Source organism: Saccopteryx leptura, chromosome 2 (assembly GCF_036850995.1).
Source record: "Saccopteryx leptura isolate mSacLep1 chromosome 2, mSacLep1_pri_phased_curated, whole genome shotgun sequence".
Lineage (NCBI taxonomy): Eukaryota > Metazoa > Chordata > Mammalia > Chiroptera > Emballonuridae > Saccopteryx > Saccopteryx leptura.
The window spans coordinates 26,757,081-26,782,133 of record NC_089504.1 but is presented as its reverse complement, the minus strand read 5'-3'; the positions used below and the strand labels follow the sequence as shown (position 1 = coordinate 26,782,133).

Here is a 25,053-nt window from a genome sequence, read left to right as displayed (position 1 = left end):
TCAAGCTGATGACCTTGGGGTTTTGAACCTGGGCCCTCAGCATTCCAGATCAACACTGTGCCACCACCTGGTCAGGCAATAAAGATGTTCTTGCATACAAAATCTGCTATACCTTCCCCCAATCTCACTTTGCCACAAACCCATCCAGCAAGGGTCCCCAAACTTTTTACACAGGGGGCCAGTTCATGTCCCTCAGACCGTTGGAGGGCCGGACTATAAAAAAAACTATGAACAAATCCCTATGCACACTGCACATATCTTATTTTAGTATATGTGCTGCCGAAGTGAGCACAGCACATATCTTATTTTAAAGTAAAAAAAAAACAAAACGGGAACAAACACACTATTTAAAATAAAGAACAAGTAAATTTAAATCAACAAACTGACCAGCATTTCAATGGGAACTATGCTCCTCTCACTGACCACCAATGAAAGAGGTACCCTTCCGGAAGTGCGGCGGGGGCCGGATAAATGGCCTCAGCCGTAGTTTGGGGACCCCTGCAGCAAGGGAATGAGTTTGGCTAAGCAAGCATGACACCTTAGCTATTCTCCCAATAAAGGGAGGGGTGGGAAGGGACAGCCTGATTTCAGTGTGATGTTAGGTCCCAAAGATTTTATAAAGTAGTTCTTTACTTTCCCTGCCCTGCGAAACCTCCTCAAAGCCAGACATAAAGGTTGTCTTCCTCTCTCTGCCTGACCCTCTTGTCTTTATATCAAACAGTTCTCTTGATTTGCTGTTTGTTTTTTTATATCTTTCTTTCTCCCCAAGTTCTGCTCCTCCTTCTCTTGGCTCTGATTCACACTCAGCCGGTTAGGGGCATCTGGTTTTCCCTTGACGGAGCTGGGGGTGGGGGTGGGGTTAGGTTTGGAGATTCTCGGAATTCAGGTCTGTATGACTCCACAGCCTCCGTGCTTTCCCCTGTACCAAGCAGCCTTTGGTATCTTTTGCTTTTCTGATAGACCAAGGCTTTTCCAAGAGCAATCTGATCTGAACAGTATGAGGGCAGAAAGCAGATGTGACCACAGGGCCAAGCATTTCCAAACCTTGTGTTTTCCAGCTCAGCGTCTTGCAATGAGGGGTCACAGTTCTCGTGGGGTTTCTTCAAGGGGCTCTTCCTTAGAGGACCATTTATTAGAGCAGCATGGGGAGGAGGAGGAGGGAGCAGACGGTGCAGGGCGAGGAATCAGTAAAACTTTAAGCGCCCCAAATCACATGCCAGGTCGACTTGAGAAAGTCACTTATATCCTCTGTGAGCTGCGTTTTTCTTGTCAATAGCTGAGGATAATCAGTTTGCTTTTGCTCAGTTTATTGTGAAGATCCTATGAAAGAATGTCTGAGAAGTGCTTTCTAACCTGGGCAGAACTCTGTTTGCAGAAGGCATCGCTCTTCTCTGTGCAAATGCAGACAGCTGATTGCCTAGAAGTAAGTGATGAGATGGATGCATTCATCTGAAATGCCCAAACTCACCAGGCATTAGAGTCCTCAAGCGGTTCGCATGGTTTGCTAACAAGGGATCATAATTTGTCTTGGGTCATTCAAAAACTCCTGTAAAACAATACTGCATAGGATGTAACATACTGAAGATTGAGATGTATGGGCAGGATACCCAGATTTACAACATACTGGCTGTTTTACAATTTTGAAAACCTAAAACGAGATTTTGGAAGGAAATGGTTCTCTCCCAGCCAAGCAGCACAGCCAAAGACAGGATCCAAGGGAGAGGGTCCAATAGATGCCTCTAGAGTCCATCCTGGGCTGGCAGGCCCGAATGTCTGCAGGGGGCGGCGGTAGGGGAAGACCAGAGAGGAAGTGAGATGGCTGGGCTTCTGAAGGACCATCACCGGAGGCAACAGCTACTCCACATCCGCCCACCGTGGCCCTGTCGGAACTGGGCTGGGAGGACCAGGTTTTCTGATTGATCAGGAAAAGCTGGAAATGTAGGATTTTTTCCTTGAATGTGAATATGAAATTTCCATTTTAAATGTTGGCAGCGGGACAGATTTAAAATACTGGGTGGGCCAAACCAAACAGTTGTGCTGACTGGATTTGGCCCTAAGGACACCCACTTAAAACTTCTGCGCTGGGCCAACTGGCCACCCATTAGAATGACCTGGGGGAGGTTTTAGAAATCCCAATGCTCAGGCCTTTTCCTGCACCAATTAAACCAGATTTCTGAGGCTGAGACCCGGGCATGTGGAGAAGTTAAATCTGGCTAGGGGGTTCTAGTGTTTAGCCAAGTTTGAGAACCAGGGCTTCCGTGCCTTGCTACTTAAACTCTAGTCCTCACCCTGAAAACTCCAAAACACTGATGAAAGAAACTGAAGAAGACACAAATAAAAGATATCTCATGTTCATGGGTCAGAATAATTAATGTTAAAATGTTCATACTACCCAAATTCAATCTACAGATTCAATGTAATCACAATCAAAATTCCAAGTACATTTTTTTTTTTATTTTTTACAAAATTGGAACAAGCAATCCTAAAATTTGTATGGAAATACAAAACACCCTGAAAAACCAGAACAACCTTAAGAAAGAACAAAGCCGAGGCATCACACTTTCTGATTTCAAACTATCCCATCAGGCTATAACAGTCAAAATACTGTAGTACTGACTTAAATCTCCAAAATGTTATAGTACTGGCATGAAAATAGACACATAGACCAATGGAACAGAACTGAAAGCTCAGAAAAACCCACACCTACACAGTCAATTGATCTTCAGCAAGGGAACCAAGACTATTTATTACTCAATGGGGAAAAGATAGTCTCTTCAATAAATGTTGTTGGGAAAACTGGATATCCACAGGCGAAAAAGTGAAACTGAACCTCTAACTTACAGCATTCACAAATACTAACTCAAAATGGATTAAAGACTTATAAATATAATACCCGAACCATAAAACTCATAGGTAAAAATATACGAAAAAAGTTCCTTGACATGGTCTTGGCAATGGTTTTTTTGGGGGGGGGAAATGACACCATAAGTAGTGACTGAAGTCAGTAAGGTCCTCCATCATCCTGTAAGACCTGAGTAAGACTGACAGGTGGGCTTCCATCCTGAGCCCGTGTCACCAGCACAGAGACCTCAGAAATCGCCATAGGAGGCACAGGAAGCCATCCTTCTACTCAAATATCTCCCCAAACTTCAGGAGCTAGAAGCCCAACTTCTCCTGGGAGAAGGAAAACAGGAAGACTTAAGTTTCCAGAAGGTTTAATCCCTACAGAGTCTGCGTTTCTTCTACAAGACTGAAAGAAAACAGAGATCTCAACGGCGGCTAAGGTCACAAAAAGAGATGCCAGACAGGACGTGCCTATAGTCTGAACAAACATTGCTGATAATCTTGCCAGGGGGATTAAACCTGATTCTGTGTCTGGATTCGGCTGTCAATTTCCAGGAAATACAAAGGAAAAAAGAATGAGAAGAACTACATCACAGTGTGCAATCGGCAAAATCCCCCGTGGAAACTCTGTGGGTCCGAGAGCCTCGCTTCGTCCCCCGATGAGTTGTAATGAGATTATGGTGACGGAAGAGAAAACTATAAATTGAAAAACAGTTTTAAAAAACATCAGCTATTTGCCCTGGCTGGTGGTGCAGTGGATAGGGTATTGTCTCCGGGCACAGGGGTCTTTGGCTCCATCCTGAGGTCGCTGATTCGAGCCTGGTCAAGGCACATAAGAGAAACACTCAATGGGTGCACATCTACGTGGAACAATGAGTTGATGTCTCTCTTTCTCTCTTCCCCTTTCCTCTCTCTCAAAAAAGAATAAGATATCAAATTTTTAAAGTGAGCTAGACTAAACTAAATCTAGAAATGCACACGTGGGTAGTAACACTAAAAAAAAAAATGCCTGCGCCCTGGACGGGTATCTTGAGCATCACCCTGATACACCAACACTGCAGGTTTCACCCCAGGTCACGGCACATACAGGACTCAATCAATGACTTGGGGTGGTGAACACACAATACAATATACAGATGATGTGTTATAGAATTGTACAACTAAAATTTGTATAATTTTATTAACCAATGTCACCCAAATAAATTCAATAAGAAATTTTAAAAAGAAAATAAACACGACTTGATTTAAAAAAAAAAATCAACCAACGAATGCATAAATAAGTGGAACAACAAATCAAAGTTTCTCTCTCTCTCTGTCTCTCCCTCCCTCTCTCCTAAAATCAATTAAAAAATGTTTTAAAAAAATACCTGGAAGCGATATAAACAAAGCATGGAATTTTTGTGGACAGAGGAAGGATATTGTGACAAAGTTCTTCTTTCCTAGACCCAGGTGAGGTTAGACCATAATTTGTTTGTGTGGCTTCCTGTATCTGTGTTTTGTGTTATCATAAAAATATTTTTGAAACAAAAAGCCAGAAAGCAGACAAGGAACTGGTTTCAACAAGGGACCCGCTGCAAGTGAAGGACTCCACAGTGGATGAGGAGCCCTGGGGGGAGGGACCATCAGCACTGGCTCCCAGGAGCCCTCCTGCTGCTCTGCGCCTCCCTTCCTCAACTTTCTAAAACCGGACCAGTGTGGCTCACTCCCAAAGCCCAGACACCCTTTGTAATCTGTGCATTCTGTGGTCAGGAGCCTTTGGCGAGTTGAGCCCACAGACTGCCTCAGTTTTCAAGCTGATATGACCCTGGACTATTGCTAAAGTTTAAAAAATATTTTGTAGACAAATCGTATTATAATCCAAAAAGAGAACATGTTCAAAATGGCAGACAGTGCAAGGAGCCCACTCAGTACCCCTCTAGTCTCCCTGTCTCCTCACTAACATACTCCTAACCATTAGGGTAGCAATACCCCAGCTAAGACAACTCCATATCTCAGCGACTTGTTTGCAAGGGGTGGGCAGTGAGGCTAGTGGGTGGGGCATCCAGGTATTTCATTGTTCCTTTTCCCGGTAAAAATAGGCTTAACTGGCTTTTGATTTTTACTTTTTGTCTTTCTTTCACTTCCCCTTCGAAACTAGGTCAAAGGCCTGGGGGTGCTACCATTGTCCTTGAGCCTGAGAAAGAGGGCTATGTGCTAAGTGTGGCAGAGCAGGGAGATGGAAGAGTCTGGGTTCCTGGTGGCGCACAGAGTCACTGCTTCATTCCCAGATGCTTTTTCCAGACTTTCTGATACATTCAGACAATGAAACCCCTTGGCTGTTAAACCTCTGTAATTGGCTTTCTGTTATCTGCGGCCAAATACATTCCTAAAGGATTGAATGTTTCTAGCTATAGAAATTGACTGCTTGCTCTCACAATGAAAGCAGGGATTTTCCTGAAAACCAGAAATTAACATTGTAATCATCAGCACATAGTGTTAGGGCACCCAGTAGTCAACGGAGAGACAATCTTTGCTCTGACCCAGAAGTAGACATGGCATCACGTCGGGGCTCCCTTGGTTTTGCTGACTGATGGTAAGGAGTCAATGTTTCAGGACAACAGAGAAGTGGGCAGGCGACTCTGAGGCTTTCAACAGAGTTAATCAGGACAAACAAAAATGAAGGGACAAAAGCATTGTAAGTGCTAGAGCACCAGGCACCTGAATGGGTCGATTGCCATCATTTTAAACTCTTTCCTACATGGTACAAATAAAATAGAGACCTCTTGGATGTAAAGACTCAGAGTGGGAAGACTACTGAACTTTGAGCCAGAAGGAGCAGTGTTCAAGGCCTGGCCCCACCGCTTCCTCACCACAGAGCCTTGGACGAGTCATTCACCTCTCTGCTCAGCATACCCGTTCCTGGATCTCTGGAGGAGAGAGCCACTCTCTGCCACTGTTTCGGCTTCTTCCATTGCTTCAGGTGACCCATTCCCATTGGTCAAAAATGGGCCCAGAATAGCCCTTCCTCATGGCACCCACTCCCTAGAGGTCAGATGCTGGCAGCCAGGACATAGATCATTGAATCTAATCTTTTATTTTACTTCACAGAATTTTTTTAAATGGAATTAGTGTCAACATTTAAAAAGATTACACATTTTAAATTTGTAGGTTTTTATAGAATATCTGTCAATCCTGTCTTCATTCGTATATGCCAAGAGTTGGCAGGAGCTGAGAGAGACCACCCCAGATACAGGGTCATGGTGGTCTGCTGTTCACTGTGCTCCTCACCTCTCCTGTCTTACACCCAGTTGGCTCACTTCACTTATATGTAATACCTGGTCCCTATAGGTATTGGAGTTTGTTACCTGTGCTGCGTACAGCCAGGCCTCCCTTGTATGTAAATAGTTCACTCTCAGCTAGGACCAGGCTAAACCATACCTCCAACAGGCACCTTGACATTCTAGAAAATGCCTTCATCATTTTTGGATACCATCTTTGGACAATTCTTTTTAAAGAAGCCCTTTCACATGCATCCTAAGTAGCATGGTTGAAAGTTTCATTGCTGCATTGCTTATAATTATGACTGTCTGGGAATAATTTAAATGCTTATCTACTGGGGAATGGCTAAGTCAACCACAGTATCTGCATGTCATAGAGTACTATGCAGTCATAAAACACAAGAATAGTGATAATAAGATGGCACTGTATTTTCACACTTTAGAACAGGGGTCCCCAAACTTTTTACACAGGGGGCCAGTTCATGTCCCTCAGACCGTTGGAGGGCCGGACTATAAAAAAAACTATGAACAAATCCCTATGCACACTGCACATATCTTATTTTAAAGTAAAAAAACAAAACGGGAACAAATACAATATTTAAAATAAAGAACAAGTAACTTTAAATCAACAAACTGACCAGTATTTCAATGGGAACTATGCTCCTCTCACTGACCACCAATGAAAGAGGTGACCATTCCGGGAATGCGGCGGGGGCCGGATAAATGGCCTCAGGGAGCCGCATGCGGCCCACGGGCCATAGTTTGGGGACCCCTGCTTTAGAACATCCTAACATATATTAAGTGAAAATAGTAAGCTGAACGATAATATTAAAATGATGTAATGTATAAGTATAACATATATAACATATTATATATAAATATAAATGTATATTATAAAATATATAGAATAACATCTTCACAAATAGATATATCTATATAACCGAATAGAAAAAGCTCAAGAAGGCAGCATACCAAACATAGCAGTGGTTACTGCTGAAATGGGACTGGAATTGGGGGAGATTGTCAAAAAGGCTGGCTTTACTGTTGTTGTTGGTTTTATTTTTTCCAGTATTAGTGTATTTATGTATTGTTTGGGTTGCTGAAATCAGAGTAAAAGGGTAATCCTTGCTCTGTGCAGAACCTCATTCCTAAGATCAGGACTGTGAACATGGAGAAATCAGTCTCCTGGACCCCGTCCTGTTTGTGAACTTAGTGAGCCGTGCCTTTCTAGGGAGTCAGTACCTCTGGGTTTTTCTGGTGAAGTTCCACTTTTAAATATCCTGTGTCCCCATAAATACACTCATGTTGCCAGACTTAGTCTTTTGATTTTATGTTTGGAAACTATAGTCACTGTATACCTTATACAAATTGCTGTTTCTAAGCAACTGTGTATTAATGACACATCAAATTTACCAAAAATATACCCTGGAAGCCTCTGTGTTCCCAAACAGGGCTCCATAACATAACACTTCTGACCAATATAAATTTTTGTGGGCTCAGAGCGCGAGGGAAATTCACCCAAATGTTCCCTATCTGCTCCAAATGGCATCATGACAGCCCAGTTATAAATAGCACCCGGAGGCATGGCTCTGAGGGGCTGTGCTGCCTGCTGGCCTTCACGTTTCTTCAGAGGTTGAGCACTGAAATCTTGGCTGCTGCCAGCCCTCCTTCACCTCCAGACAGATGCCTGGCTTCATGCTTCATGGGAGGCAGGCCCGGGAGGGGCTGGCTGGGGGCTCCCACATTGGCAGGAGCCTCCAATCCTCACCGACCAAGACTTGGTCTTTGAGTGAGCCTGCACAGGAGGGAAGCACTGCTCATAAAATCACAGGCTCTCTGGAAAAGACCTGGCCTTGGGTCTAGCCTCATGTCTAAGGATGGCCTGGGTCTCTAGCGGGTTGGGACCAACCCAGTGGGCATGCGGCCCCAGAGAAGGGGTTCAGCCAAAGCAGAGGGACCAGGTTTTGACTGGGTCAAGGGGGGTGATACAAATGCAAACCAAAACCGTAATGAGATATAATTTCACACCCATTAGGATGGCTATTATAAACAACAACAAACAAACAAAACTCCCAGAAAATAACAAGTGTCCACAAGGATGTGGAGAAATTAGAATCCTTATGCATTGCCATGGGAACGTAAAATGGTGCAGCCTCTATGGAAAACAGTTTCTGTAAAAATTAAACATAGAATGACCATCTGACCCAGAAATTTCCCTTCTGGGCATACTTCCAAAAGAATTGAATGCAAAGACTTTAACAGAGACGTGTAAACACTCACAGTCTTAGCAACCGCCGAAAGGCGAAGCAACACAAACGTCCACTGACAGATAGACGGATTAGAAAAATGTGCTCTACACACACAATGGAATATTATTCAGCCTTAAAAACGAACGAAATTCTGACACATGTGACAATGTGGGTGGATCTGGAAGACGTTGTGCTAAGTGAAATGAGCCAGTCACAGAAGAACAAATATTGTTCAATTCCGTGTATACAGGGTGCCTTGAATAGTCAAATTTATAGAGAAAAGCAATAAAATAGTGTGTGCCGGGGCTTGGAGGGAGGAAGTGATGGGGCTTAGTGTTTAATGGACACAAAGTTTCACTGTGGGAAGCTGGGCACTTCTGCAGATGGATGGTGGGGTAGTTACAAATAATATGATTGTACTTAATGCCATTGAACTGTACAGCTGCAATGGTTAAAATGGTAAGTTTTATGTTATGTATATTTGACTACAATTACAACAAGCCAAACTAAAAACAGAAAAGGAAGGCGGTGACAGGACAGAGAAGGCCACCGTGGTGGCAAAGTGCTGTGGTGGCAGAAGCCAGAATCACCCCAACAGGGCCTGGCTTTGTCGGTTGCCATCCGGGCGCCAGCCCCCGTTTACTGGCCTGGCTCATGTGAACAGTTTTATGGCAGGCGTGAAAGCTGGTTCTGACCAGGGACCCGCCAAGATGGGCCACATCCACGTTCACACCTAGACCGTGAAGAAGGTGGCCCGGGTCATCACTGAGAACTACCACGGGCACCTGGGCCACGACCTCCACACCAAGTGCGTGTGCAAGGGCACCGCCGATACCCCCAGCAAGAAGCCCCACAACAAGACAGTGGGCATGTCACACCTCTGATGGAGTGGGTTCCAAGAGGCCCCGTGAGCGGCGTTTCCGTGGAGCTGCGAGGGGAGGAGCGAGAAAGCAGAGACAGTCATGCTCCTGAGGTCTCAGCCCCGAATCAGGAGACCATCGACATTGATCCTGACACTAAGGAGATGCTGAAGCTCCTGGACTTTGGCAGGTCACTCAGCCTACGGTTGAGATGAATTTCAAAACACCACGTGAAACTGTTTGAATCTTTCTGCTGTGCTGTGATATTATCAATAAACCATGGACAACCAAAAAACTAATTTTTTTTTTGTATTTTTCTGAAGCTGGAAACGGGGAGGCAGTCAGACAGACTCCCGCATGCACCCAACCGGGATCCACCCGGCATGCCCACCAGGGGGCGATGCTCTGCCCATCTGGGGCGTCGCTCTGTTGCGACCAGAGCCACTCTAGTGCCTGAGGCAGAGGCCACAGAGCCATCCCAGCGCCCGGGCCATCTTTGCTCCAATAGAGCCTTGGCTGCGGGAGGGGAAGAGAGAGACAGAGAGGAAGGAGAGGGGGAGGGGTGGAGAAGCAGATGGGCACCTCTCCTGTGTGTCCTGGCCGGGAATCGAACCCGGGACTTCCGCACGCCAGGCTGATGCTCTACCACTGAGCCAACCGGCCAGGGCCAAAACTAAATTTTGAAAAGCTGGTTCTGTGCCACTTTGGACTGACTGTCACCGTGAATCCAGAGGGAGCAGAAGCTGATGACGCCCTTGGTCAGGCTGAGTGCCCCTCCTTTCTCTTCCCTGGGCGGCCGTCAGGAGGACTGGAATTCACATCCAGCTTGACAGGCATGTGCTGTGTTCATTTTCCCTTAGAAGGTCATGCTTTACTTCTTTTCTGCTTTTCTTCCCTCCTGAGGGGGCAGACATATGTTATCTCCATGTGCCTGTGTTAATGCCAAGGTAGAATCACATGTGCCCGGCGTGCCCGTTGCTCGGGGATTGGTAGGGCCAGCTGGGTGGGAAGGATGTGAGAGCCGAGGCCTAAGGTGGCTTTGAGGCAGAGGGCGTGACTGCGGAGGCCTGGCAGGCGACTCTGTGAGACAGGGCACGCGAGCTGGGCGGCCGTGAGGGATGAGGTGTGCGTGCTGAATGTTGGGGGGCAGTGACGGTGTATGCTGACAAGGGCTCTCATCCAGAAATGCTTGCACCAGACGGGGAGGGAGGCAGGACTATCAGCCATGCCTGTAAGTTAGATAAGAAAATGGGGCTCAGGGAGGGGAGTGAAGAGGAACGGATATATGGTGACAGGAAATGATCTGACTTTGGGTGCTATAGAGATATTTACCTGAAACCTATGTATTCTTATTGATCAATGTCACCCATTAAATTTGATTTCTAAATAAAAGAAGAATAAAACAAGAGAGAGAGAGAGAGAGAAGAAAATGAGGCTTAGAGAAAGGAAGGAATTCATCCAAACTGTTACAGTGAGTTAGCAGGAGCTGGGACCAGAACCATGTTTTCTTGGTCCAGGTCCAAGGATCTAAGTATCTGTTTTCAAAACAAAGTTTACAAAAATGAAGGGTCCCAACCAGCATATTGGTCTTCATTGACACATTACATTTTAAATCGGCAAGTATAGAAATCTTGACCTAATCCAAAATTATCATTAATAGGATGAGTGTGGCTATAATTCTTTTTTTTTTTCTTTTTTCAAGCGAGAGGAGGGGAGATAAAGAGATTGACTCCCACATGCACCCCAACTGAGATCCACCCACAAACCCCATCTGGAGGTGATGCTCTGCCCATCTGGGGCCTTGCTTGCAACCAAGCTATTTTCAGCGACTGAGGCGGAGGCTCCATGAAGCTATCCTCATCACCTGGGCTGATGTGCTTGAACCAATGGAGCCACTGGCTGTGGGAGGGGAAGAGAGAGAGAGAATGGGAAGGAGTAAAGAAGCATATGGGTGCTTCTCCTGTGTGCCCTGACCATGAATCGAACCTGGGGCTTCCACACACAGGGCCAACACTCAACCACTGAGCCAACCAGCCAGAACCTAGTGTGGCTATAATTCTAAATTGGGCCCTCTGCTGTTCTGCCCAATCTAATCCCCGCCCCTTGAGTGTGGGTGGGACTTGTGATCTGCTTCTAGTCACAGACTATGGTAAAGGTGACAGGATGGCACTTTTGTGATTACATTCTATTATATGGTGAGTGACAAGATGTTGCAGATGGAATTAAATAAAATGTTCAGGGTGGGCCTGACCTCATCAGATGAGCCCTTTAAGTGGGGCCCAGTCTTCCCTGAAATCAAAGTCCAAGAAGCGGAGATTCTCTTTCTCTCTGTCTCTCCTCCCACCCCCTTACTGGCTTGGAAGAAGCAAGCTGCTATGAATTCTAGTCACAAGGAAATGAATTCTGCTAACAACCTGAGGTGTGTAGAGCAGACCCTCCTCTAGTCTATCTATCCTTCAGCAGGAGTACAGTTCAGCCAAGCCCTGATTTCCACCTGTGTTCTTCCCACAGGCACGAGAGGAAGGGAGCTCGTAGCTGGGGTTCCTGACTGGTTGTCAGGAAGCTTCTCAGAGGAAGCGGCTCCTTCAATAGCTGTTGAGGGCTGTGTGGGACTCAGCCAGGCAGGGGTGGGGTGGGGAAGGAGGAGAGAGGACACTGGAAGCAGGGGAATTGCAGGTGCAGAGGCTGGGGTGGGGGAACAGGAGCCTGTGGGAGAAGCAGCCAGGGCTTCAAGCAGCTCCAGCAGAGGGTGTGAGGGGCAGGGATGGCTTCAGACCTTGGAGGCCCCAGGCACTGCTATTTTCTGAGGCCCCACCCCTACATCATATCAGGCATATTAAAATTCACCCACATCACATATTAAATATGAGTTATAGTAGCTATATAACAGTTGAGGCTAGGTGCAGAGACAGTTGACATAATTTACTGTAGCCATTTGATTACACATGTATTAAACTTGGCAGTCTTTTTGTTAAATAATTTTTGAATACATACGCACACACATATCTATATCTTAAGAGAAGCTCTGGAAAGAAATCTTTTTGTATCTTCATCTGCAAATCTGCAATAGCTAACTGGTAAATCAGTCCTGGAGAGTGGTCGCTGGGCAAACGAACCTAGAAACGCCCACGAGCTGCCATCTCACTGGGCTTTGCGTATCCTGTGGGAAGCCTGGCGGAAAAGCCTTAAAGGGTTATGAGCAGAGCTGGATGGCAGCTCAGGGGGCATTAGTGAGAGAGTCTGGAGGCAGGGAGCCCGAAGAGGATGCCCACGCAGGGCCTGAGATGTGAGATCGGAAAGAACAGTCTCACTCTGTTCCCAGTAGGCATGCATTTGCAGGCTTAATGCTTTTTTCTGTTTCTCCAACCCAGGTCTGTGTCCAATCCAACCGTCGGGGCCCTGGTTTGGAGGATAAGCACCTGACGGCAAAGGGAAGGGAGCCCTGTGTCCTCCAGAGGGCGTCACAGGACAGCTTTTCTCAGGTGGGGGCCAGCAGGCTTGCAGCTGCTGCAAGCTGACACTTGGGTTGACAACAATTGGGCTGGGCTGGAAGCCAGAACCTGGGGAGGTCCCTGGAAGGAGCCAGCTGGGCCAGCAGAGGAGTGCTCGGCCAGAGCCAGGCTGAGACTTAAGCTTGACTGAAGAGCAGACCGCCAGGCATCCAGAGTGCGGCTGCGTCCAGCACCTGGTCAGAGACTAACCAGACCATCTTATCTTACCCAAGAGGAAGCCTAGGCCAGGGAGTTGGTGGCCTTACCCAATGACCCGGAGTGTTGCAGAGGCCGGCCAGGACCGGAGGCCAGCTCTGTCCTGGCACCTGCCCTCCTTTAATTAAATGTGTGGCTCAGTACATTGCAGCGGTCAGAGAGATCGCAAAGAATAATAACAAATACTGAGCACTTGTGGCACGCCAGACACTGTGCTAAGCACGTAATATGTCACCGCCTCTCATCCTCATAATTTCCCTGGGAGCTAGGTGTTCTCACCATTTCCCCCACAAGTAAATAGAAACCCTGGAGGTGAAGGCCGTGCCGTGCCTGAGTTCACACAGCTGTGCCTGACCGAGCTAGGGACCCCCCAAGGGTCTTTCTGACTCGATCCTGGAACTCAGTTTTAATTTTGAGAGGGAAACAGCAATGCCATTAATTATACTTTCTAAAAATATGTAACTATGTTCATTGAGGAGATTTTCTAGAGCTGGAAAATAGATTCATGTTTTCAATAAGAATGTCCTAGTTAGCTGACCCTTAGCCGGGAAGTTAAATTAAACGGGACACCTCCTGCCCTAAGCACCCTGGCTAGTTGGTTGATATAGACTTTGCCATGCCAACCTTGGAGGATAAAACAGGGTAAAATGCCCTTAGTTCAAACATCCAAACCCTCACATTTGGGCAGAAAGGATCCTTAATGATCAGCATGGGGGGGGGGGGGGCAGTGAGAGGGACAGTGACCTGCCCAGAGTCACAGGACTGACTGGCAGAACAAAGAACAGAAACCGTGGTAGCTGTAGCTTGAATGCTTAGCCTGGAAGCTCAGTTACAAACCAAAAAGAGGAAAGGATGTTACAGCATGCAAATCCACATTTGCTTTTCCATTTCCCAGGACCAGCAAGCAGGAGAGGCAAAACAAAGGGGCCATGCATGAGAGTGTCCGCCAAAGGCACGCAGACTAGAATTCCGGCTTTGGCCACCTTGAAGGCAAACAAAGGCACGTGAAGGCTCCCCCTCCCCCACCCCCCGCAGCCTCTCAACATTCACTCAACAAATATTTATTGTGGGCACCGAGGAGTCTCCAGTGATCAGCATGTTCAAGGGCTCAGCTCTCAAGGAGCTCACCTTCTAAGGATGAAGAGGGACTGTAAACACAGAAAAGAGTGTTGAGTGCTGCGAAGACAATGCAATTGAATACCACGGTGGAAGGGAGACCGAGTGGGGCTGCTGAGTAGTCAGGTCTGAGTAACTTGTATTCTGATCAGAGTAACAAGGCACGAGAAAGTCAGGCTGAAAGAAAAACACTCCGGGCAGAAAGAAGAGCCGGTACCAAGGCCCTGAGGCCAGCCAGAAAGAAGCCGGGTATGTTGGACTGGCAGTGGAAATACAATGTGAGCTCCATGAGTTAATTTTAAAGTTTCTAGGAACTGCATTTTTTTTTTTAAAGGAAAAGAAACAGGTAAAATTAATCTTATGTGGTTTTTTTTTCTCTTATGTGTTTTATTCAATTCAACATACAAAAATGTTTATGAGTAAGATAAGTTACATTCTTTGTTTCCATACTGAGTTTTGAATTCCGGTATGGATCAAGAGCACATTTCAAGTGCCCAATAGCCACAAGCACCTAGTAGCTAGTACTGGGCAGGACAGTGGGTGGTGACGGGAACCCTGGGAAGGCTTTAAGCTGGGGATCAGAACCGAGGAGTTCTAATGATTCTGAATATCTCAGGACTAATCCTTAGAATCCCTTCAAAAGCCCCACGTGGGCTCCGTGGAGAAGCCGCCTCCTGGCGCAGGTCGGTGCACACAAAGGGGGAAGCCCCCAGCTTTCCTCTCCGGGGGAAGCTTCTTCCCCCCTCCTTTCTGGAGTCTGGTTTTGGGGAAGCCAACGCCTGCACACGTGGGAAAGCAGCGTGGCTGGCCCTGGGCTGGGAGCCACCTCCCGGGCCCACTCTGCCAGGCCTCATTCCAGATGCCAGTGTCCGCCCAGGTGAGGTGGGGCTTTCTCTGCAGCTACCCGGCCACGCCCCTTGGACTTGGTTTTGGTTTTCGGGTGCAGACAGGTCTGCATTCCTCTGAAGAAGCCCGCTCCACCTCATCAAAGCTGGCGAAATCAACAATAACAGTAACCCAAGACCTGAGCCGCAGTTCCTGCGAGCGCCACAAGGGCGCAAGCAGATAAGGCTGCTGCTGGCTGCTGCTGACTCCAGCGCCCTGGCAGCCACCCCTTCCCCACTAACCTACCGGGACCCCAGGCTGGCTAGCCCAGTGGGGCCCCCACCTTCACCACGATGTTCCTTTCACCAACCTTGCCCCTAACACAGCAGGACTATATCCTCAGCGGTTGCCTGGGTTCCTTAATGTTCTGGGCCTTGGGCCTCTGCCAAGAAGGCGGGTAGAGTGCCAGCTGTGAACAGGCCAGAGACACAGGAAGGAGCGTGGATGTGCCTCAGGAGGCCCTCTGCTTGGCGTGGTGATAGGTGGAGACAAACAACGGTGAATCCAAAGTCTGCATTCCAAGCTGGAGCCAGGAACAAAAAAGATTCCACTGTTCAATGTTTTCACCCCCGAGGCTGAAATAACAGCGGAGGCCTGACTACCCACGTGATGTCTGTGGCCAGAATGGGGCCCACATAATAATAACTTAGATCAGGGAAGAGCCATTCCCATTCCATGGCACAATATCGTCATAAAAGCAACAATAGCACTCTACCAGCTGACGTAGGTACACAGTGGATGCCTTGCCTCTGTGCTCACATTATTTGCACGCCAGTGTCAGTCTCAAAACACAGTGTAGAGACCTGACCGGGGAGCTCAGTTGGATTGAGTGTCCTCTCCATTCGTCAAGGTTGCGGGTTCGATCCCCAGTCAGGGCACATATAAGAATCAACCAACCAATGCATAAATAAGTGGAACAACAACTGATGTTTCTCTCTTTCTCTTTCCCTTCCTCTCTCTCTCTCTCAAATCAATCAATAAAAATAAAAACACACAGTGTGGTAGTAATGTGACTAGTGGGAAGTGCCGGACCCCAGAGGGACCCAGAGTTGGCTGATCCCTAGAAGACTAAGAGATTTGCCCATCTAGTTTGTCACTACTTGGGTTACCCTCTCTCGCCCTATGTCAGGAAGAGAAGGCTGTTTTAGGTGGTCTTTCTGGAAGGGGCGTGGTGTGCTCATCTTTCTAGAAAAACTTGGGTTGCATGTGACCATGCTTTTGCAAGAAAGTACCAAACCTCAGGATTAGTTTACCTCAAGCAGCCCAAATAAAATGTCAAAGGTCAGCTCACGGAGGAGCATACAATTTGACGTTTCCAGGTTGGGGGATGACTGTGTACCTGGAGTGAGTCCAATTAAGAGGAAGTAAAGAAAGCCAGTCTTGTTCTGGGGAGAGCACATTGAGGAGGGTGGGTTATGAACAGGCGAGTCGAAGAAGGCCAGTTAGAAGGGGCCCGAGGCAAGTGTAGGATTGGAAAGGGAAGAAGAAGACAAGGGCTACCTTCTGCTGAGTACCTTCTGTTCCTCCAAGGGGCCAGAGCCCGAGCTCAAAAGTATGCACTTGTACTCCTGAGTTTATTTAGTCCTTCAGGTAACCCTCTGAGGCAGGTACAAGTAAATCCAAAATCTTAGTACTAAATGCTAGGAAATGCTAAAAGTGAAAACACTTGTGTAAGTTTCCTGACGGTATAACCTCATTAGAAATAACATGAGTCTTCACCCCACTCAGTGTGAATATTTCTACTTTTGTAGCAAAAATAGTAATGTGTTTGATTTGGGGGGTACCGTCTAGAGTCCAGTGGGATGTTATGTAATACACACTATGTATACAGTACTTGTTATCTTTCTAATATCTGAAACATACTGACCTCTGGGACACAGCTGGCCTGGACGGACTTTAGGTAAGAGATGGTGATCTTGGGTTATTCTCATTTTACAACTGAGAAAAATGAGGCTCTGCCCTGGCCAGGTGGCTCATCTGGTTAGAGTGTCATCCCAAGACACAAAGGTTACGGGTTTGATCCTGGGTCAGGGCACATGCAAGAATCAACCAATGAATGCATAAATAAGTAGAACAACAAATCGACCTATCTCTTCCTCCTTCTCTCTCTCTTTCCCTTCATCTCTCTCTAAAACCAATAAATAATAATTGAAAGAAGAAAGAAAGGTAAGGCTCACCCAGCAAGAGAGGCAAATTGTCTTAGACTAAAGAGGTGCCAGATGGCAAATGGAGGACTATAGCCCTGGTCCAGTTTCCAATAAGGGCCCGTGATTCCAGGAGGCTGCGAAAGGGCTGAGCCTGGATGATGACAGTGAAACAGCCTGATCAGACAGAAGATTGCCTGGGTCACTGATGGTCACTAAGGGTCAGGAAGGCAGAAGGGACCACTGTTCCCCTGAGAGGCATTGGCATCTCTAGAGTGACTCAGACCTGGGCTTTGGGCAGCTCTAGAAGCTTCAGCATAGCAGCTCTGAGAGCTGACTCCAGAGATCTGTAACTCCTTAGCAACTTACTCTATTTCTCCAGGCATTAGTTTCTTCTTCCGTAATAAGGAGGTAGTAACAGTACCTGTCTCTGACATTTGCTGGGAATGTTAAATAGGATATATTTGAAAGCACTTAGCATGGTGCCTGGAACCTAGTAAGCATTTAATCCAGGGGTTGGGAATCTATGGCTCGCGAGACAGATGTAGCTCTTTTGATGGCTGCATCTGGCTCGCAGACAAATCTTTAATTAAAAAGAATAATAATGTTAAAAATATAAAACGTTCTCATGTATTACAATTCATTCATTTCCTACCGCTCATGTTCATGGTTGCAGGTGGCTGGAGCCAATCACAGCTGTCCTCTGGGACAACACCAAATTTTTATTGTATAATGCATGACATACACGGGTCATTGTATGGCACTCATGGAGTTACATTTTAAAATATGTGGTGTTCCTGTTGGTGGGAATGTAAAGTAATACAACCATTATGGAAGAAAGTATGGTGGTTCCTCAAAAAACTGAAAATAGAACTACCTTTTGACCCAGCAATCCCTCTACTGGGTATATACCCCCCAAAACTCAGAGACATTGATACGTAAAGACACATGCAGCCCCATGTTCATTGCAGCATTGTTCACAGTGGCCAAGACATGGAAACAACCAAAAAACCCTTCAATAGATGACTAGATAAAGAAGATGTGGCACATATACACTATGGAATACTACTCAGCCATAAGAAATGATGACATCGGATCATTTACAACAAAATGGTGGGATCTTGATAACATTATATGGAGTGAAATAAGTAAATCAGAAAAAAACCAAGAACTGCATTATTCCATACGTAGGTGGGACATAAAAATGAGACTAAGAGACATTGACAAGAGTATGGTGGTTGCGGCGGGGGGGGGGGGGGGGGGGGAGGGGGGAGGGGGGAGGGAGAAAGGAAGGGAGAGGGGGAGGGGCACAAAGAAAACTAGATAGAAGGTGACAGAGGACAATCTGACTTTGGGTGATGGGTATGCAACATAATTGATTGACAAGATAACCTAGACATGTTTTCTTTGAACATATGTACCCTGATTTATTGATGTCACCCCAGTAAAATTAATAATAATAATAAAAAAATATGTGATGTTCATGGCTCTCTCAGCCAAAAAGTTTACCGACCCCTGCCCTATACTAAGCACTGAGGCAGACACAAAGGGTGACAAGGTCCCTGGCCTCAAGGATCTCCTGGCTGATGGTGGGAACTCAAAGACGAAGAGATAACAGTACCAACCACTGAAGGTAATGAAGGACCGTGAAATATGTTCAGAGTTGTCAGAACACTTTGAGAAGCTTTGAAGAAGGAAGCGTTCACTCTGTGAAGGGCAGCAGGGGCTAGGGAAGGATGTCATATATAAAAAAAAGCAACACTTGGACTTGATTGAGTACATGTTTACTAAATAGTGGTTCTCCAGCTTAAGCATGCATCAGAATCACTTGGAAGACTTGTTAAAACTCAGATTGCTGGTCCCCGTGCCCAGTCTTTCTGATTCAGCAGGTCTGGGGTAGGGGCCCAAGGATTTGCAATTTCTAACAAGCCCCCCGGGATGCAGCTGCTGTGGTCCAGGGAACACACTCTGAGACCCACTGGACTAGATCAAGAAGAGAGGAAGGGCATGCCGGGAGGTGCTGGGAGGGGCCGGAAGTGCATACAAAGACCTGAGGGGTGAAAAAGCAACAGGTGTTGAGAGAGCGACGAGCAAATGTGTGAGGCTGGAACCTGGTGGGTTGCCAGGTACGGATGCTGATGGACTTGTGTGCCAAGCCTCGGAGTTTGGACTTGATCCTGGAAGTGAAGGGCAGCCAAAGGAGCTTCTTGCGGAGGGAAGAACATGCAGAGATTGGCACTTGAGCAAGATCACACTGGAGGGCAGGTGGAGAGGGGAGGAGAGAATGGAGGCAGAGAGACTCGTTAGGAAGCAGTCACACCGGCCCGTCAGATTGCACTAGCCCTAGTCTTAGTGGTACCCAGAGTCCAGGCGGTGGGAAGTAATCAGACACCTAGACAAGCAGGCTGCATATAAAAACAGCACCATGGCAACTGCTCATCTGGCATTAGGCGGTAAGCGCAGGAGCGGGCCCTTGATGTGCATCACATCACATCCTCCCAGCAGCCCGTGCGGAACTGGAGGCTCGGAGACATTCAGGAGCCTGCCCAAGGTTAGGACGGAGTCAGGTTCAAAGCCAAGGGTGGAGCCATCCTCCTCCCTCACTGCACACTTCCCCACGCAGGTTCTGGAGGCGCTCGCCTTGTGTTCCCAGGGGCTTTGTGGCTGTGTGTTGTGAGAGCTCAGGGTGTCGTGTGGTATGTGCTGGACGCTGTGATGACATTGCCCCCCACCCCTCCTGTCCCACTTGTCATCATGTCAAGGGTCTTTCTGGGGGCCTTCAAGGAAAATGGACAGAGCCAGGGAGGGAGGACTTTGCTGGGCATTCAATTTTCCATATGGAGGAATAAACCAACGTCTGGGGGAGAAGGATGTCACCCTGTCTGTCAGCTCCACTGACATAGCTTGGAAGAATTCTCAGACACTCCCAGCAGTGGGAAAGAGCAGAGCGCCAGCCCTGCCGAGATCCAGGGATGACAGGAGCAGGGGAGAGAGAGTTTGCTTGCCAGGCAGAAAGGAAGTTTTTTGTACACTCAAGCAACTAACTCAATCAGGGGCCAGGCGCAGAGAGCAGTGGAAGAATGAAAGAGGAAAGAATGGCGGAGAAGGAAGGACTCACTGACTTGGAGTCAAAAAAGCTGGGTTCAGGAGCCCCAGCAGCCACTTACAGGGTCTCCTGTGTGATCCTGGGCAAGTCCCTTTCCCTCTCTGAACTTCAGTTTCTGCAACCAGTAAAAGCAGATTATCTCTAAGCTCCCTTCCTGCTTTGACATTCTACGCTTTTCCTTTTCAATGTACCTGAGTGTGACTTTTCCAGGGAAATGTCAAACATTTCAAAGGGCAAGCTTCTAATGTTTGCCAGACATCGCTTGTCACTCTTCAGCTGCTCTTGTCTCTCTTCACGTCCAGGGGATTTTCTACAATGTATGCGTTTTCTAATTTCTCTAGCTATATTTCCTTGTTTGCACTGGTTGAATGCTGCAGAAACTGGGCACTGTTTTTTTAAGCAAATACGCAGTTCCATGCCAACAGGAATATCCTGTTTACAAGAGCCTCCTTTTACAAGGTACCAGCTGTTTGAAAACATTTGTGTATTGCCACATCAGAATAATCTCCTGATAAGCAACTTTTTTTTTTTCTAGTAACATAATTTTCTTCAATATAATCACACACAGTGGGGTAGATGCTCCTTAACAAGTAAATATTCAAAATGACTATCATGTTGACCCGGTTTCTTCTTCTCCCATATGAGTTTGCTAGGGTTTACTGTACAAAATACCACAAACGAAGAGGCTTAAACAACAGAAACCGATTGTTTCATCATTCCGAAGACAAGATCAAAGTGTCGGCGGGTTGGTTCCTTCTGCCGCCTCTGAGGGAGGATCTGTCCAGGTCTCAGACCTGGCTTCCGGTGGTTTGTGAGCGATCCTTGACCTTCCCTGGCTTGTAGAAGCATCACCCATCGCTGCCTTCATCTTCACCTGGCATTCTCCCTGTACACATGTCTGTATTCAACCCCCTCCCCCTCTTCTTAATAAGGATGTCAGTCATTTTGGATGAAGGGCCCACCCTACTGCAATATGATCTCATTTAACCTAGACTTCCAACTACAGAGTCATCGACCGTAATTGACCCAGAGCTGCTCTGAAATCCATCGCTGTGTTTGTCCTGGCCACACTTCCCACGGGCAGTTCCCAGCCACAGACTGAATGCAGCAGGCAATACCAAGGCAGCCCCATTCCTGGGAGATACCGGATGCCTCTGACAGGTGACATTGGTTCAAGGACTCCCCAACAACCTTGCTGGGCCTTCCTTAGCCTGCAGGGCAGTCTAGGATGCTTCTACTCAAGCTGCCTTCCTTTTCTTCTTCACTCAGGGCCGGACTTGCACCCAGCCTTGTTCCGCCTCCTGAGATGACTCCACAGAGCCCTCTCTTCCTTCTCCCAGCCCTGGGCTCCGCCAGCCTCCCACCGCTCCCTGCCGGTTCTCTCTCACAGGTGCTTCTCCTGATAAAAACCCTCCATGTCTAACCCCATCTTAGCACGTACCTCATGGAGGACCGGAACCTAATATAAGAGGTGCACTGGGTGCACTGTGTAGTGAAATGTATAAGACTTAGTGTCTTTAAAACCACAAGGAGATACTGCCTCACAACCATTGAGAGGGCCACTATAAAAAATAGAAAATAGTAAGTGTTGGCAAGAACTAAGAAATTGCAACTCTCGTGCACTGTTGGTGGGAATGTAAAGTGGTGCAGCCACCATAGAAAACAGTGTGGTACTTCTTTGAAACCTTAAACGTAGAACTACATGATTTAGCAATTCCACTTCTGGGTCTATAACCCAAAAGAATTGAAATCGGGCTCTTCAACAGGTATTTGCATAACCATGTTCATAGAAGCATCGTTCATGGTAGTAAAATATGGTACAACCTAAATGCCCATCAGTGGGTGCATAGATGAACAAAATGTGGTATTCACATGCAATGGAATATTAGCCTTAAAAGGAAGGACATTCTGATACATAATACAGCATGGATGAACTGGTGGACATCATGCTAAGTGAAATAAACCAGTGACAGTAAGACCAATCATGTGTGATTCCACCTATGTGAAGTGCCTAGAGAAGTCAAGTTCATAGAGAGACAGGAAGCAGAGCGGTGGTTAGGAGGGGCTGGGAGAAAGGAACGTGGAGAGTTATCGTTTAACGGGTACGACGAGCTTCCAGTACGAGAAGATGAAGCGCTCTGGAGATGGACGGTGGTGATGGCTGCACAGCAGCGTGGGCATACTCGGTGCCAGTGCCACGGACACATAAAATGGTTAAGATGGCAACTTCTATGTTACGTGTATTTTTTTTTATCACAGTGAAAAGTAACAAACAACAATCCTTGTCTCTTAGAGGGTGCAAAGTGGGAAGAACACCAAAGCCTATTGATGAATGTTTGCGGTACCCGGATAAAAAGGCCAGGGAAGCATAGGGAGGGGTGTTTATTCTTCAGTCGACTTACATGGTCTGAAGGCTCCGGTTACCGGTTTACCACTTTAAAACCTAAAGTCTAAGCTTTTCCCTGCGGAGATGATCCTCATTCGTGCCTCATTTCAGAGAGCTTTATGATTCACCAGACAGCTGGCAATGAATTGGAAAACATGTTTATAGTGTTGGGCTATTACTTCATAAACTTGTTTTTTTAAAAAATTTATTATTTCGGTGAGAGAAAGACAGTGGCTTCTACCAAGGATATTCCCCCCCTAAAGGAAGTCTTTTGATCATTTAAATGTATCCTTTTGCCCCAGCTACACCAGGAAGGGACCAGATGCAGAAACATCCAGGCTTTTCCATCTGAACGTTTTTACTTTCAGAGACAGAAAATACAGATCCAGGCACAGGTCAAAGGGCTTTGGCCAAATATCCAGCAGGCAGAACAGGAGAAAATACTTTCTGGTGCTAACACTTCCTTTATAGCCGCTTGTCTTCAAACTGCTGTTGTGGGAAGTAGTTCGGCTTTTGGGCTTGCTGAGGTTCAAATCCTAAACTGACTCTATGTCTTGGGCAAGCTATATAATCTCTCCGTGCCTCAGTGTCCTTATCTGTAAACTGGAAGTGGAGACAGTGACTCCTCCATGAGGGCGTATTAACAACAGCTAGAAATCACTGCACATTTTCTATGTGCTAGGCATTGTGCTCAGTCCTTTATTTATCGCTTTGTTTTTTCAATTTTTTTTTGTTGTTTTCTCTTTCTTTTTTTTTTTTTTTTTAATTTTTGATTTAATTCATTTCCCTTTGTGTCTTTTTTGTTTGTTTGTTTTGTTTTCTTGTACCAAGTTTTTCATACACTTGACTCATTTTATCCTGAAGACCAGGATGATCTCATTCCCAAGCAGATGATCCTATAATCACGTGATGCCACAGTGTATTAATTGAGGAATGCATGTAAAGAAATGTAAGCCTGGCCTCAGTAAACATTTCGTACTTGTAACATTTCCTCTCTGCTTTAGGGTGCAGATTTGAGGTTCAGAGAGATGAAAAAAATCTCTAAAATCACAACACCGGGAGGCAGTAGTGCTGGGGCTTAGCATTGGCTATTTCCTCCCCAACCCCAAACAAAGCATACAGAGGTCAGAGGAGACCAGCCATCAGGCAGGGAGGTGGGGCTTGGATCTGGACTTGGAGAGAAGAGACGGAAAAGGAGTAGGAAAGGCATCCTAGGCATGGTCAAAGTCCTAGAGACAAGGTTGTGCGGGGCAAATCAGCAGTCTGAGGATGACACACAGAGGGCTGGGCTTGCTAGGGGTCGTGGGAGCAAGGCTGGAGAGTATGTGGACCCGGTCATCACAGACAGCTCTGAATTCTAGGCCAAGGATATACTTCACCAGCTCCTGGACATTCACGAGCCTTACAACCCAGAAATCCACTTCTCAGCAGATACCGTAGCTGAAGCCCTCATGTGCACCAGGAAACACACACAGAGTATCCAGAGCAACATTGCAGATAATGGAAAACAACTGGAAACGAGTGTAATGGCCATCAACAGATGAATGGATAATAATGATGGAGTATCCACGCACTGGAACATTGTACAGAAGTGAACACGAATGACTCATGGCCGCAAACAAAAGTAGAGAACTCATGTGTGAAGAAAGCATACTGCATAAGGTCTGATAGAATATGACACCTTTATATGAAGCATAAAATAACTAAATGAAATAATAAATAGTTTTCTTCTATATAATCTGGAGTGAAACTTATTTTAAAAAATAAAAGAGAAAAAGAATAACGTGCAGAAAGTTCAGGAGAGTGGCTGTGAGGGCTGGTCTATGAGGCCCTGCAAGGGGATGAGCCGGGAAGGCTCACCCGGCCGGGGCAGCGGTGCTAGAAATGCTCTGGTGTCTGAGTTGGGTGGAGGTTTATGGGTAGTCATTCATTTTAAAATTATATTGCAAAATTTATATCTATAGTATATCTAATTTTTGTATGCATCAGATATTGCCTCCTAACACTGATAATAATTTTAACAAGAAAATGCAGAAATGTGTAATGGAGATGCACAAAAAGATTATATGAGTGAGATCTAAAATAGAGCCATATGGAACTTAAGAATGTCAAGTTTCAGGGCCTGAGGTGTTGTCCCCAACAGAGCTCTTCGATAGATACATAATACTGTTCCAATCTTTCATTCATTCAACAACCATTCTTTGAGTCCCTGCACTGTGCCCAGATTTGGAGGTAAAGAAGAACTGGTCCTTGGTCTAGAAGAGCTCAAAGAGTCGAGAGGATGTGACACACAAAGAGGTAGGGACACACAAAGTCGAGGAATCAGGGCTTCGCTCTTCTGGGCCTCAGGTGCTTCAAAGGAGGGCAGATGGTAAGAATGGACCTGGTTTCATCACTGGCATAGATCCCTCCTGGGTGCAAGACCCCCTTGTCATTCTCCACCCAGTGAGAGACCGTCCTGACATCGGGCCTCATCACACTCTTACCCCTCTGCATTCG

The 25,053-nt window shown here is 46.5% G+C and overlaps 1 pseudogene; it reads left to right on the top strand.

Moving 5' to 3' along the window:
* Positions 1-9,060: 9,060 nt before the first annotated feature.
* LOC136392945 (small ribosomal subunit protein eS17-like) lies at positions 9,061-9,454 on the top strand (annotated as a pseudogene).
* Positions 9,455-25,053: the final 15,599 nt, after the last annotated feature.